We start from the raw sequence: 15328 nt of genomic DNA, 5'->3' as shown, positions 1-15328 counted from the left end.
CCCGCCCCCACCCCACCTCCCACCGCCCGGCTGCTGAGTACCTGACTCTCCCAGGATGCTCCCAAGGCACCTAAGGTATAGGAAAGTTTTCGGGTCCTGCGAATCCCACCGTTTCCTCCGCACTCAGGTCTCCACCACGCGATTCCACACAGTGCAGCCGACCCACCCCACAACCCCAACCATAGCTCAGTCCGGTAAGGAATTCTTGACACTCCCGGCTTTGACTTTTTAGTCCCACTTCCCAAGCTAACACACCTTGCTTCCTAGCTTCCCTGGCCTCAGTCCTCTAATCCCACCCACTCTACACCCAGCCAAAGTGCCACATCCTTCCATCCTCTACTACTGGGTGAGTGGCCCCGCCCAGCAGAGACCGGTTCCTCCCACTTCGCCTCAGGCTTTTTTCCACACTGCTACTGTCCTCAGGTGGCCCTAGAATAGCTCTGCACCATCTCCCCACAGCTGGCTGCCCGCCTAGACCAGAACTATAACTGGTAGGACCCTGTGCCTCATACCTGACCCCCATAGTGAATTCTGAATCCTTCAGATGCAAAATAGGCAGTCTAAAATGTCCATCTCACTATCAGCCTCTTTACCACATACTGCATGCCGAACAACAGGCTAAATTCGGATGCCAGAGTCCCATCCCCAAAACACAAACATGGGAAGCCAAAAACAAATATTGCAATTTTGATTTGGAGAGAGATCTTTCAGGAACGTGGGTCTGGGGGAGGGGGGAGGTTGTCTCAAGAACTCAGTGGTCAGTGTTGGGGTCCAGCAGTAGCCCTACAAACCACAGAAACACTGATCTCAGTCAGACAAGAACAGTTTATTGAACGCATACCCTAAGAGTGATCAGAATTTGGGGAGGAGCTACAACCGCAAACAGTTCTCAGGACCCGTTTAAGAAGGAATCACAATAAGCTCATGTGCAGGCAGAAGGGCTGACCTGTGGTTTTCTCTGATCCAAACTATTTTGGCTAGCTAGACAGAACAGTTCTAACTGACCTTTATTCTGATTGGTTCTACATGGAGCATACAGTCTTAAAAGTTCTTAAGATTAACTAACTTCAGAACACACAGAACATAAATGGGGTATGTGGTCAGCACAACCCTGCTCTGAGTCAAACTTATTTTTCTGTGTCAATGACTAACAGGCATATCACAGAAAGAATGTGAACTAGATGGCAGGTATAGAACAAAATGGCTACAGCTAGTTACAGGGGCAGACCTCAACAGTCAGCCTACGGCTAAGAGCCCAGGACTGAATTCATACCGCAGAAAATAAGTAAGGTTTGTGGACCCGACCCTAAAAAAGTCAGTTTCACAATCCAATGTCTAGCAGCTCTAGGAACATGGAGAAAGAAGAGATGGTTAGGAAATAAGAAGGGAGAGACAGAGAAGGGCTAAGAACTCCAAATCTAGAGTTTTCTAGACTCCATACGACTATAATCAGTAACCAACAGCAACTGTCCTTGCCTGCATTGGCCCCACACAAGACCACGGTCAATCTAGAAAAGGGAACGGCTCTCTTTACCTCTCAGACATTGACTGTGGATAGGTTGTAGAAGAAGAATCACTGCCTTTAGTTGTCATCCTGGGCTGAGCACACCCAGCTCCAGCACATAGCTTCAAACGCACAGTCTCACAAATGGCTCTGCTTCATCTCAGTGGGTCCCAGGAAATGTGACTACATATGGACACAGTACAGTGACTGTTGGTTATTGTGGACCAGGATAGTGGAGAGGTAGGAGTGAGAGTGGGCAGTATTTGAAGTGGGCACAGAAACACACAATGCTGTGATATACATGTATTCTATCTGTGTTTATGTGTGTTTGTATGTGTGAAATAACTAATATTTAAAAACTGGGGTCCATTCATTCATTCATTCATTCATTCATGGTAGACAGGGTTTCTCTGTGTGAACCTGAGTTTAAAGGTCTGTAATAACATGCCTAGATCAATTTTTTTTAAATAACATTAATGTGTAATTTCTTTTTAGTTGTACCAGTATATGGTGGCATTTTGTTTTTTACAGTTTTGGGGGCCAAGCTGGCCTTGAACTCACTGAGATCAGCCTTCCCTGACTCCCTCTGGAGTGCTAGGATTAAAGGCATGCTCCAACATGTCAGCTTCATTCATTATCTGGTTTAGTATCAGGTAATAGAGTCAGGAAGTCTTAATTTTTGTGTCAAGAAATATTAAATATTAAGTCTATTTGCTATTCTCCAAAATTCTGATAGAATTCTGTCAGTCTTGTCCTGTGCTTTGTTTTGAAGATGTCATTTTATAATTGATTCAGCCATATTGCTCTTCTTAGTTTTGTTTCTATTTTTTTTTCACATCATTTATGTTTGGTATGCTATATGTGCCTGGAAACTCATACACCTCAACTAAAGTATCCTTTCTAGTACAATAGATGTCTTCAGTGTCAGTAGACAGAAGATCCACTTATTAACTCATTTCTATCAAGTTAGTTGTGTCATTACCTTGGGTAACTGTCAGGACCTTATGACCTCGGCAGTGGTGGTGGATGCCTTTAATCTGAGCACTCAGGAGGCAAAGGCAGGCAGATCTCTGTGAGTTCAAGGCCAGAGTAAGTTCCAGATCAGCCAAAGTTACACAATGAAACTTTGTCTCTACAAACAAACAGACCAACAAAGACATAAGGAAAAGGTGTGTGTAGTTAGGCTTCAGTCTGTCTCCGGGGTGGGGGATTTCATTGTCTTTTTTTTTTCTCATTAAACTTGTTTTAATGGGTCTCAAAATTCTGTGACAGAGTTTTGGTCAAGTTGTTTCCATTAAAAAGTACTGATTTTGAAAACTAATAACTTAAAACTCCCACACACACACAAAAAAAAATGGTCCACAAAACATTATTTCCTTCTGAAGGTTTTACGATGCATTGTTATCATTAACCAGTTTTTTACTATTAAACTTAAATGGCCAATTGAGACAAACAGTTCTGAGACCGTTCTTCCACCACTGATTAGGACTGGGGTGGCAGGTGTTAGGGATACTATTCCTTTAGCCTTCTGAGCTTTCTGGGCAGACTTGGTGACTTTGCCAGCTCCAGCCGCCTTCTTGTCCACAGCTTTGATGACACCCACAGCAACTGTCTGCTTCATGTCACGAACAGCAAAACGACCAAGTGGAGTATAGTCAGAGAAGTTCTCAGCACACATGGGCTTGCCAGGGACCATATCAACAATGGCAGCATCACCAGACTTCAAGAATTTGGGGCCATCTTCCAGCTTCTTACTAGAATGACGATCGATCTTTTCTTTAAGCTCAGCAAACTTGCGTGCTATGTGGGCTGTGTGACAATCCAGAACAGGAGCATAGCCAGCACTAATATGGCCTGGATGGTTCAGGATAATCATCTGAGCAGTGAAGCCAGCTGCTTCCATTGGTGGGTCATTTTTGCTGTCACCAGCAACACTGCCTCATCTAACATCTTTGACGGACATGTTCTTTACATTGAAGCCCACATTGTCCCCAGGAAGAGCTTCACTCAAAGCTTCATGGTACATTTCCTCAACAGACTTGACTTCAGTTGTTACATTGACTGGAGCAAAGGTAATCACCATGCCAAGTTTGAGAACACCAGTCTCTACTTGGCCCATGGGGACAGTGCCAATACCCCCAATTTTATAGACATCCTGGAGGGAGAGTGGCAGAGGCTTGTCAGTTGGACAAGTTGGTGGCAGGATACAGTCCAAAGCTTCCAGCAGAGTGGTGCCACTGTCATTGCTATCTTTGCAGGTGACTTTCCATCCCTTGAACCAAGGCATGTTAGCACTTGGCTCCAGCAGGTTGTCATCATTCCAACCAGAAATTGGCACAAATGCTACTGTGTCAGGGTTGTAGCCAATTTTCTTAATGTAGGTGCTGACTTCCTTAACGATTTCCTCGTATCTCTTCTGACTGTAAGGTGGCTCGGTAGAATCCATTTTGTTGACACCAACAATTAGTTGTTTCACATCCAGGGTGTAAGCCGGAAGAGCATGCTTACGGGTCTGCCCATTCTTGGAGATACCAGCTTCAAATTCACCAACACCAGCAGCAACAATCAGGACAGCACAGCCAGCCTGGGATGTGCCTGTAATCATGTTTTTGATGAAGTCTCTGTGTCCTGGGGCATCAATGATAGTCACATAGTATTTGCTGGTCTCAAATTTCGACAGGGAGATGTCAATAGTGATACCACGCTCACACTCAGCCTACAGTTTGCCCAAGACCTAGACATACTTGAAGGAGCCTTTTCCCATCTCAGCAGCCTCCTTCTCAAACTTTTCGATGGTTCGTTCTTTTGTCGATTCCACCACATTTGTAGATCAGGTGGCCGGTTGTGGTGGACTTGCTGGAATCTACATGTCCAAGTACGACGATGTTGATGTGAGTCTTCTCCTTTCCCATGTTTGCTTTGAACTAGCGGTGGCTTTCACAACACCTGTGTTCTGACGGCAAACCCGTTGTGAAAAAGCGGATTTCATTGTCTTGTTCCTAGAGCTAGTGTCTTATGACTTACGACATTAAGTGGGACTTATGGCCTATTCCTGAAGCTGGTGCCTTGGCCTTTTTTGAAATCAGGCCTGGTCCTTAAATGGAGACAAATGGGGTCTATGTTGCCTTTTCATAATATATTATAATCTGGCTTGGACTGGTTTATTTCACTGGTGGAGAAATAAGCTATCAGATGGTGACCAATGCAGGAGATGTTGAGTCCCCAGTACCATGGCTAGGGTTATTTCTGGCCACATGGGGACCACTTTTGTCCCTCTGTCCTTCTCCATCTGAGGCATCATTTCTTCAGACTCCTTGAGTACCCATCCGGAGCAAGTGTCCAGGAGATTTCTTTGCTGAGTCAGGGTTGAACCAGAGTGAGCCAAGTGAAGAAAGACCAGGTGCTTGTTTGGAGGAAGCTCTGATACCGAGGTTACCACCCACAAATCACACTTTCCATTCGATCCTAGACTCTCAATTGGGAAGGCAATTCTAGAGTGTTGGGATCTCTGGCAAATGCTGCGAAGATGGGTACCATGGGATCTAAAAAAAATTTGTTTAAATTTGTCTGAACTCCCTATGTTCTCCCAGGGAGAGCTGGGTTCCCTACTCTCCCTTCACTGCACTAACCACAAGGCTCCAGGTGCCCCTAGCCCTGCACTCCTCGAGCCTTCTACCCCCACCTACCTCCTGTTGCAGCAGCAGTGGTGTTGCCATAGTGATGGTGAATGACAAGGATGCTCATTTTAGATTGCCCCCTTAAACCAACAGGAGTAAAGTATACATACTGGGTAAAGAGCACGTCACTGGTTGCCATCTTGACTTTGGGATAGTAAGGGTCAAATTATGGCTTCAGCACCATCTTTCTTAAGGACAACAACACAGGACAGGAGCAGACCAGGAAAGTCTCAAAAAGATACTTTTCAATCGAAGTAACATTTTTGTTTCTAGTGAAAGGCCAAACCTACTCTATCTTGGGACCTGCCTCCATCTTAAAGAGAAAAAAAGCCTGAGATCTTGACCTGCAGCAGAACCCAAGCTGCATCCAAGTACAAAAAGACTCCACTGGCTTATGCTTGGCCCATACCCCCTAGTAGCTTGGAGTTACTCCCTAGCTACTTCCTAGCAACAGTTAATTAAAGTTTAGTCTGATTGTTTCAGACGTACTTTCAGACCCTTTGGAATTGTTCATGGTCTTGCTTCAGAGCACCCACCTGTCAGCATACAATAGACATTCAGTTAGACACCCCCTCACTTACTCCCATTCCCTATAAAACCTTGTCCTGCTGATGGTTCGAGTCTGATTTGCCTTCCTTTCTGTCCTGCTTTGTCAGGATTGGGTTGGAGGAGAGCCCAAGCCCAAGCTTGCAATAAGGAGACCCATCAGAAACAGCTGCTTGGTGGCCATTTGGGGTTCATGAAGGCTTCCTGGCACAACATTTTGGTGCATTGGCCTGGAACTCCAAGGCTGCCAGGACCCAACCCTGGAGGGTCTCAATACTGGTAATGTCTGAGTCTGTAAGTGTCTGTCAGTGTGTGCTTGTGTGATACTGCAATAATTCTGTTCCGAGTAATTCTGTCATTCTGTTCTGAAGAGGCCTAAAAATCTGTATTTCCTGGCAAGAAACAACAAGAGGATGTGGAATCCGGCGTGGTGGTCACTCTGGTACATCCTAGCCACAGGGGCTTGGGCGATGTTTCAAAGACCCTGGGGAACGGAGTGCCCCTGGTGTTAATTTCTGTGAAGGACAGAGCGGACTTGACCTGTTTGTTTTAGATGCTGGCTGGCTGGCTGTTCTGTATGTGTCACTTTAAGGAACGGAGACGGACTGGCGTTGCGATTTGAAGACCCACCCACCCTCTTGACTTAACCCTTTCTTTTCCAGACTGACCCTGTGCTTTACGGAGCCAGAGAGTCTCAGGCCTTGATGCAGGTGTCCCGCAGCTGCAGCGGGTAGTCGCCCGGGGCTGAGTCCACCTCAGGCGGTGGTGGGGCCTGGCCAGGGCGGGGCCCAGTCACTCCGCTTGGGGAGCCTTGAGGCCACCGTGACGCTCTGGGCGAGTACCGCCAAGCAGCTGGGGAAACCTGGGACCTGAGTGGCACCGCTCCTTCTTGCACAGGCGGAGGAGCGGAGCCCAGTTACTCGGCGCCAGCCAACAAGGCACTGTGGCTTGCCTGGGCTCCTCGGGGATCCAAACCCCCTCCTCAGAGCGGGGCCCTCCCTGCGGGCAGCGGGGCACAAGGAATCTGACCTGTCCCCTCGGTTATCCGCGGCGCAGTCAGGCGCATTTCGCTCTCCCTCCGCCGAGCGGCACACACAAGGGTCCAGGGCCGCTAGAATGGTCATAGACTGCGGCCTCCCGCGGCCCATGAGTTCCCAGAGAGCAGGGCTTCAAGCTCAGACAGACTGGGCAGGAGAAACCTCGAATGGGCCGATGTCTCCCTTACCAGAGCGTAGAATGGACTCCTGATCACTCATTTTGCTCTGTAAATGGCTACCCTTCCTGCCGGAAGTGCTCGCTCCCTCTCTGAACAGACGTAGTCTCCAAGTTGTAAAGAGAGGGTCTCCACTGACACCATCCTGCCACACTCGGCCCGCTGAGAAGCAACAACCACCGGGACAGTCATGTACCCAGAGCTAAAATGAGACAATAGACTATGTTAAGATGGCAGGCAACCCAGGAGGGCTTCAGAATAAATTTGTCCAGGTTTTGTCTGCCCCTCCCTGCCCTCTGCCCAAAGATTAAAATATAGATAAAACTGGCATTCAGAGCCTGAATCTGTCATCCTGCCCTTGCATCCTTCCTTGTTGATAATAGAGCTTAACATTCTGTCTTGCTAAAACCACAAAGATAAAGTCTCTTCAACAGTTTATAAATGACTTCCTGGTGACAGCAGAAACCAAACAACACTGTCTAAGAGACCCAGGACCTCTTGGAGGCCCTGGAAATTTTAAATGTATTTTTTTAAAAGAAAGTATTTATTTATTTTATGTATATGAGTACATTGCAGCTATCTTCAGATACCAGAAGAGGAAATCAGATTCATTACAGATGGTTGTGAGCCGCCATGTGGTTGCTGGGAATTGAACTCAGGACCTCTGTAAAAGCAGTCAGTGCTTTTAACCTGTGAGCCATCTCTCCAGCCTGGCCCTGGAAAATTTAGACTATCGACCCTCCACTAAGAAGGCCCTACTCTACCAACCACAGGTGACCTCCCTATATCCAGGGAATACATATTAAGAAAAGGTCTGATGTGGCTCTCGAAGGCGAGAAATAAAATTTTGATCTACACCAGTTTTGGGGTTGCCAAAAGTGACTAAGCCCTCCCATCTCTTCATGGACGAGAGATCTGAGATAACAAAAGGGATATTGACTCAGACTCTGAGACGTGGCATCAGCCAGTGGCCTACCTATCAAAGACATTAGACCCAGTTGCCAGAAGCTGGCCCCCCTGTTTACACATCATCGAAGCAATGGCCTCCAGGTTAAGGATGCTGACACACTGTCACTGGACCAAAGACTGACCATCACCAATGCCTTATTACCAGCCTCTTGTCTTAAACCACACCCCACCTCCCAACCTTACAGGCCCCAATTGCCCTAAGCCCAGCTATCCTGCTGTGGCTCATCCAGCCACTGCCTGACTGCTCAGACATTTTGGGCCATATCCTTGCATGGGACAAGACCAGATCTTCAGACCGCTTCATTCAGGATGGACAGAGATATGTGGAGGCAGTGGTGATCTCAAACACTGAAATCATATGACAAAGCAACTCCCAGCAAGAATTTCAGCCCAGAAAGCTGAACTGGTAGTTCTAATCAAGGTATTGGAGCTGAGAAAAGTCAAGAGACACAGATAGCCTGTGTATCTTTGCTACCACTAAGGTACATGGGGCTATTTATAGAGGGATAGGACTTCTGATGACAAGAAGAAAGACTATCAAAAAAAAAAAAGTTCTGTCTCTACTAAAGACTCTATGGGGGCCTAAAAAGTTGGCCATCATTCACTACTTGAGACACCAGAAAAGACCCAGTTTCAGAGGGCAATAATACGGCAGATCTAGCAACCTATCATGATGCCCTAGAAACCAAACTTCTCTTGCCCATGACTTCTCTGGATCTGTGGAATCCTATACACCCTGACCATCCTAAGTATTTGAAGCATGAAATAATCTGGGCTAGGAATTTGCCCATGTCCTAACCTTATGACAGACGGTAGAGGATAACAGATTACAAACCCATTGCGCCAGAAGAAATGGTACTACATACTTCAGAAGATTCACTGCTCTTCCCACATGGGTGTCCAGAGAATACAGGTTTTGCTAATATCAAAACTAGAGATGCCAACTCAAAGATAGCTAATATTGTCAAGAACTATAAAGCAGGCCAGCTAACTAATGCAGTGACTAAAGAGAAGAATCCTGGTAACATATATGTTCAGAGGCATAAAGCCAAGTCTACTGAGAGACAGACTTCACAGAGGTAAAACCAGAAAAACTTAGAATTTACAAATATTTATAGATATCCTTTTCAGGCCTGACTGAGGCTTTCCCCACTAAACATAAAAGTACATCCACAGTGACAAAAAAATCTCTCAAAGGACATACTGCCAAGGTAGAGAGTTCTTCAGATGACAGGGTCAGGCAATGGACCAGCTATTGTGTCACAGGTAAGTCAGAGACTAGCCAACATTCTGGAGATTACTTAGAAACTTTACTGTGCATATAGACCCCAGAGTTCAGGACAGGTAGAGAAAATAGACAAAACCCTAAAAGAAACCTTAACTAAGTTGACCTAAGAGACTGGCAATGACTAAGTTAACTTTTTCTCCATTCACTCTCATGAAACTCCTCTTACCAATTGGGACTCATCATGTTCAGGATACTACTTCCCATTGTTCTTAACATACAGGCAGAAGTCATTGCTAAGTTTGAGGATCCCCAGTTGCTGGACAATCTTGAAGGTGTACAATGGGCTCATAAACATGTTTGGCTTGAATTTCATAATCTCTTTGAATCAAGTCCCCCCTCAGCCAGGGTCATTAGAGCCTAAACTTCATATTATCTATAGAACAGGTCCCCCTCCAGCCAGGGTCATTAGAGCCTCATTAAAAAGGTCTCTACCCTCACCCTGGAGGTTGATGGAATTACAATATAGAATCACAGACCCTTTTGCTGTTAAAGATGACCCAGACCAGGGAGAGGAAACTCAGCCTCAGGACTCTGTCCTGTCTACCACTGATGGGGCCCCTACCCAACCCACAACAGGACTAGACAATGACAGTCCTGACCCCTTCTAAAATATGATGGTCCAGTCCTTTCCGGTCACTAATACATATAGGGCTGAGTTAAGTGAGTCATAAAGACATAGCCCTGTTACTGTTTTCATGAGGTTAGATAAACTTCAGGAAGTCTCAAGATTGAGCTTTCTAATTACCAGAGGAATGGGGAGAAATGGTAAACATACTTCATGTTGGAACCAGCCTCCATCTAAAAGGAAAAAAAAGCCTGAGAACTAGACCTGCAGCAGAACCCAAGCTACCAAGTACCAGAAAGGACCCCGTGGTTTGTCCTTGGCCCATATTCCAGAGTTCCTCCCTAACTATTTCCTAGCAACAGTTAGTCTGATTGTTTCAGATGAACTTTGAGATCCTTTGGGATTGCTCCTGGTCTTGTTTCAGAGCACTCACCTGTCAGCATACAATAGACATTCAGTTAGATACTTGCCAGGCTGGACACCCCCTCACTTACTCCCATTCCCTATAAAACCTTGTCCTGCTGATGGTTCGAGTCTGATCTGCCTTCCCTTCCTGTCCTGCTGGATTAGTGTTGGGTTAGAGGAGAGCCCAAGCTTGAGCTTATAATAAAGAGTCCCTAATGCTATTACATGGGAAACAGGTCCTTGGTGGTCTTGTGGGGTTCACGAATGCTTCCTGGCATAACTCTACTCTCATAAAAGCTACTATAGCTAAAAAATGCATGCAGTAAGCTTATAAATGATTGTGCCCTTTAATGTGTTCAAAATTATATTTACAGGCATCTTGAGAACTGATGCAGTTAATTATTAAGCCTTATTTACCCTCCTGCTTGTTGAGGTCTAGGAATTGCCTCATAAACCACACAAGCACTGATCTCAGTCAGACAGGGGTCATTTACTGAGCGTATAGCCTAGGACTGGTCAACCAGGACCATAGTCCAGATTCTGGAATTGAATCATGACCCTGAGTTAAGATTCCACAGGGGTTTTTTTTTTTTTTTTTTTGGTTTTTTTCGAGACAGGGTTTCTCTGTATAGCCCTGGCTGTCCTGGAACTCACTCTGTAGACCAGGCTGGCCTCGAACTCAGAAATCCGCCTGCCTCTGCCTCCCAAGTGCTGGGATTAAAGGCGTGCGCCACCACCGCCCGGCTCCACAGGGGTTTTTTTTGTTTGTTTTTTTGTTTTTTGTTTTTTTTTTTCGAAACAGGGTTTCTCTGTGTAGCCCTAGCTATCCTGGAACTCACTCTCTAGACCAGGTTGGACTTGAACTCAGAAATCCACCTGCCTCTGTCTCCCAAGTGCTGGAATTAAAGGCGTGCACCACCACTGCCTGGCCCCCCAGGGTTTTTAAGCCCCAAATCCACAAACATCTTTGCCAAGTTATTTCACCAATCAGGATTTAGGGATAGGAGGATTTTCTTGGGATCATGTCTTTGTTGTATATTTACCCTGCTCCCATTGTTTGCTATATTTAACTGTGGCAGGGGATTTGCCTTGTCTAATATTCATGTCTTCATGAAATCTGTCTAACATCCATGTCTTAACTTGCCAACCAGGATATCAGGTATCCACATACATGTCTTTTTCTGCCCAAGTAGGATGTCGGTTTCCAGGGAGGTCTTGGAAACTTAAACTTTACTGGACCACTACTCAAAATGGAAATCGTATTCCAAATAGTTTCTTATATTGGTCCAGGTGTCTCTCTTATGTAGAGGTCCATCTCAGGGACAGCTTAGTACCATAAAAGCTTATTCAAAGGTGCAGGAAATGCCATTGAGTAGTTGGTTCGGGTCCAAGCTTATTGTAGGTAACTGTACAAAACAGTTCTATTAACTGAAACAAACTATAAACTCAAACAAACAAAACAATTACTATCAGTGAAATGCAGACAAGGACTCCTTTAAGCTACTATGTTGCATTACCTACAGTAGCCACCATCAGGAGTAGAAATAATTACTGTTGACATAAACCCGAGGAAAGGAGGAGTCAAATACTGCTGTGGGAGTGAGAACTAGAGAATCAACTTTGAATGTTGGTGTCTATTTCTAAAATAGAAAGGAAAAGAGGAAGAGAGGGAGGGAAGGAAGGAGGGAGGGAGGGAAAGAAAGGAGGAAGAAAAAAAAAGAATCTGGGTGACACAATTACAGATCTTATGTGTAGCACTATTCCTGTGGAAACAAAGACACATGTCTACTTATCCCAGAGAAGAAATCAATGACAAATCAATGTTGAGAACCAATGTGGTGCAAGTGGACAGTGGCACCAGAGAGAACTGTTAAGGTTGAATGAATTCAAACCCTGTGAATCTCAGTAGGAGTGGGGCCAACTCCCTGCCTATCTCTACCTGCTCTGGAACTCACACCACTGAGGACCATAGCAATCAGTTACATAGCATAAAACCCTTGACATCTCTATGCTAATGAAGTATCTAGGTAGGCCTTGAGCATCCAGCCACTTAGCTTCTCTCCCTGGGCATCTCAGTAGGATATATGCATTCTCATTCGCCATCAAATAAAGCAGCATGAACAAACAAGGACCACTTCATCATACAGGATCACCTCATAGGTAAGGGGTGGTGAGGATGCCCAGTAATATGCCAGCTGTGCCTGGGTAACCAGAAGACTGGGAACCACAGAAAACATCTCAGACCACTCTTTCCCACTCTAGGAAAACATGGACTAAGGACCCTTATTACTGACTGCACTCTGCCTCCCCTGAGCAGTGTGCTGGTAGTGTTACAGGCACCCCAGAAGTGAGGTAGGACTTAGCCCAGCAAACCAAAAAAGTTCAACTTCATGAACCAATGTGGTGGTTTTTTTTTTTAGGGGTGTTTTGTCTGCATGTATGTCTGTGCACCATATGTGTTCTACTTGTAGAGGTAAGAGGAGGGCACTAGATGCCCTGGAGTTATGGTTACAGATTGAGTGCCCATGTGAGGGTGTTGAGAATTCAACGTGAGGTTTTGAATGAGCAGAACATTCTCTTAATGACTGAGTCCTGTCTAAATGCCAGTGGGCCAATGAGTTTTACTGGGGTGACTTACACAAGTGTGGTGAGGGACTACTGATAGAAGCACAAATGAATCAGTGACAGTTGTCTCATCCTGTGAGGGTAGGGATCAAGTTGCAAACCTGGGCTGAACAACTTGCAGACAGCTCACCTGAGGTGAGAAGTCTGTCTTTCAAGCCACTCACTGCCTCCTTCAGGAGCTTTTTTGCCTGGTCCACACAGTTTGACTAGTGACTATTTCATGGCTGGTCTGAGCATCTTCTGTGTAGCTCATTTTGTCTGACAGTGTTAGTAGTCCTTACTGATTATATATGCTTGAGGCAGAAAAGCTCTAGTGAATCTTGCCAGTTTCTGGGACTTCCTAAAGCTGTTAAGTCATCTATCTCTGAACTTCAGGAAATACTCTATAGGACTGAGTGTTATCACCTCACATTACAGGCTCTGGCTTGTGTTGTTGTTTGGTTGGGTTTTTTTTTGTTTTTTTTTTTTAACCTCTGCTTTAATACCCTTGGTTTTAAGGAGCTTCCTCCAAGTTGGAAGGTTTAATCTCAGATAAAACTGATATACAACTTATCCCAGACATGACCTCCAAGGACTCTCCATCTTTAAAGGACTACTTGCCCATCATGTTCATTGCACCTTTATTCACAGTACATAGGTAATAGAATCAACTCAGATGTCCATCAACTGACACATGCATAAATGTAAATGTGATACATATCTACAAAGGTATATTACTCACGTGTACAAGAAATGAAAATGAAAAATCTGGATGTAAAAATAGGTAACTGGAAATCATGAGTGCTGCCTCCAAGGCCACAAGAGTCAAACGTCACTTTTCCCCTCATATGTGGATCTTAGCTTCAGTTTGTTTGTGTGTTCTAGTGAGACTATATGTAGAAGCCAGGATGCAAGAAAAGAAAGGGAGTGTGGATATTAGAATATAGGTGATATGAAAATAGAGTGGGAATGCTAGGTGCATGATTCGATTGTAGTAGAGTGATGGGGAAGAAAGGGGGCTGCTAAAGCTTGACTCAAATGAGATGTCCATGAATGAGCCACATGGAAACCTATCCTTTTGCATCTCAATAGTAATAAGGGATAAGAAAATAAATATACTATAATGGAATGGGGCATTGAACAACATATAATATGTATTTAACTTGTGATAGGGACAGGAAGAAACAGTGGGTGGGATTATAAAAACCAACAAAGTTCAACTTCATGAACCAATGTGGTTTCTTTTTTAGGGGTGTTTTGTCTGCATGTTTGTCTGTGCCCCATATGTGTTCTACTTGTAGAGGCAAGAGGAGGGCAACATGCCTTATGAAACCCTGTTATCTTAACAAGTTAAAAAGAAGCACGCCTTTAATCCCAGCACTTGGGAGGCAGAGGCAGGAAGATCTCTGGGTTTGAGGCCAGCCTGGTCTATAGAGTGAGTTCCAGGACACCGACGGATACACAAACAAACCCTGTCTCAAAAAAGAAACACACACACACACACACACAGAGAGAGAGAGAGAGAGAGAGAGAGAGAGAGAGAGAGAGAGAGAGAGAGAGAGAGAGAGAGAGAAAAAGTGCCTTTGCTGTTAGTTCTTCTTTGAAGTCTGATAGAATCCTGTGGATCTGTTCTTAGGGTGGTTTTCATGGTTGCATTTTATAATTGTTTCAGTCACATTGGCACTTGTAGCCTTATTCATATTATTTATTTCATGTTGTTTACATTTGGTGTGTGACATGCAACTGGATCCTTACCTATTTGACTCAGGGTTTCCAATTTAGTGCAATAGACATCGTTAATGTCAGTAAGCATAAGTTCCAATTGTTAACTCATTTCTAACAAGCAGGTTGTGCCTTTACCTTGGGTAACTGTCAGGATATAACCAGCTGAGCAGTGTTGCCTTTCAAAGGTAGAGGCAGGCAGATCTTTGTGAGTTCAAGGCCAGCCTCCTGTACAAAACCAAGTTAGCCAAAGCTAAGAAGTAAAAAAATCTATAAACAAACGGATGATAAGAAAAAGTTACCTATGTTGTGCAAGGTCATTCAAACCTTCAAATCTAGCACTCAGGAGAAGCAAGGGGAAGCCTGTGTTCAAGGTATACATAGAGAACCTAGGACAGCTGGCAATACAGAGAGAGAACCTGTCTCAAAGTAAGGCAAACTCCTCCCAGAGAATTAGCTTGTATTATACCAGAATCAGCATATAAGCGTCCAAAGGAGGGATCTTATGAACAGTCCTACCCATCTATGATGCCTGTCTTGTCTTGTTTTGGCAGGACAACTCTAAGGGTTCAGTAGTGGCAAGCTCACCTTGGTGGTAACCAACAGCTCTATAACTGGACTTAAGACACTCTTACCGGAAGGAAATACATGACTGGTACTGGAAACCTAGCTACCTATTCAGTGCTGATGAAGTAGTGAAGCTTGGAGGAGAACCAACACCTAACACTATTAAAGCAGCATAATCCCTAAACACTTTTCCTTGTACCCACAGATAAGCTTAGTCCTTCATCAAGGACATTTCTGTTTTCAGTAGAGACCAGCATAAAAAAAAAAA

General features: G+C 44.9%; 2 protein-coding genes and 1 pseudogene across 5 annotated transcripts in view; all 3 read right to left on the bottom strand.

The window, feature by feature from the left end:
• LOC116078218 (zinc finger protein 54-like) overlaps positions 1 to 7070 on the bottom strand; it is a 27128-nt gene extending 20058 nt beyond the window's left edge. The window contains exon 1 of one of the 3 annotated variants that reach the window (XM_031353263.1): positions 6953 to 7070. The gene's annotated coding sequence lies outside the window, so the exon portion shown is untranslated. Of the gene's footprint in view, positions 1 to 41; positions 250 to 6756; positions 6867 to 6952 lie in introns of those variants that run through there. The other 2 variants (XM_031353262.1, XM_031353265.1) reach the window with 2 other exon arrangements.
• LOC116078222 lies at positions 2723 to 4431 on the bottom strand (annotated as a pseudogene). Its single transcript, XR_004113456.1, has one exon. The product of XR_004113456.1 is annotated as an elongation factor 1-alpha 1 pseudogene (transcript).
• The window catches only part of LOC116078221 (zinc finger protein 54-like), a 60240-nt gene continuing 47788 nt past the window's right edge, over positions 2877 to 15328 (bottom strand). The window contains exon 8 of the mRNA XM_031353269.1: positions 2877 to 7142. The gene's annotated coding sequence lies outside the window, so the exon portion shown is untranslated. The remainder of the gene's footprint in view (positions 7143 to 15328) is intronic.

The sequence above is a fragment of the Mastomys coucha genome, unplaced genomic scaffold, assembly GCF_008632895.1.
Source record: "Mastomys coucha isolate ucsf_1 unplaced genomic scaffold, UCSF_Mcou_1 pScaffold5, whole genome shotgun sequence".
NCBI classification, from domain to species: domain Eukaryota; kingdom Metazoa; phylum Chordata; class Mammalia; order Rodentia; family Muridae; genus Mastomys; species Mastomys coucha.
This window is presented reverse-complemented; position numbering and strand designations above follow the sequence as displayed.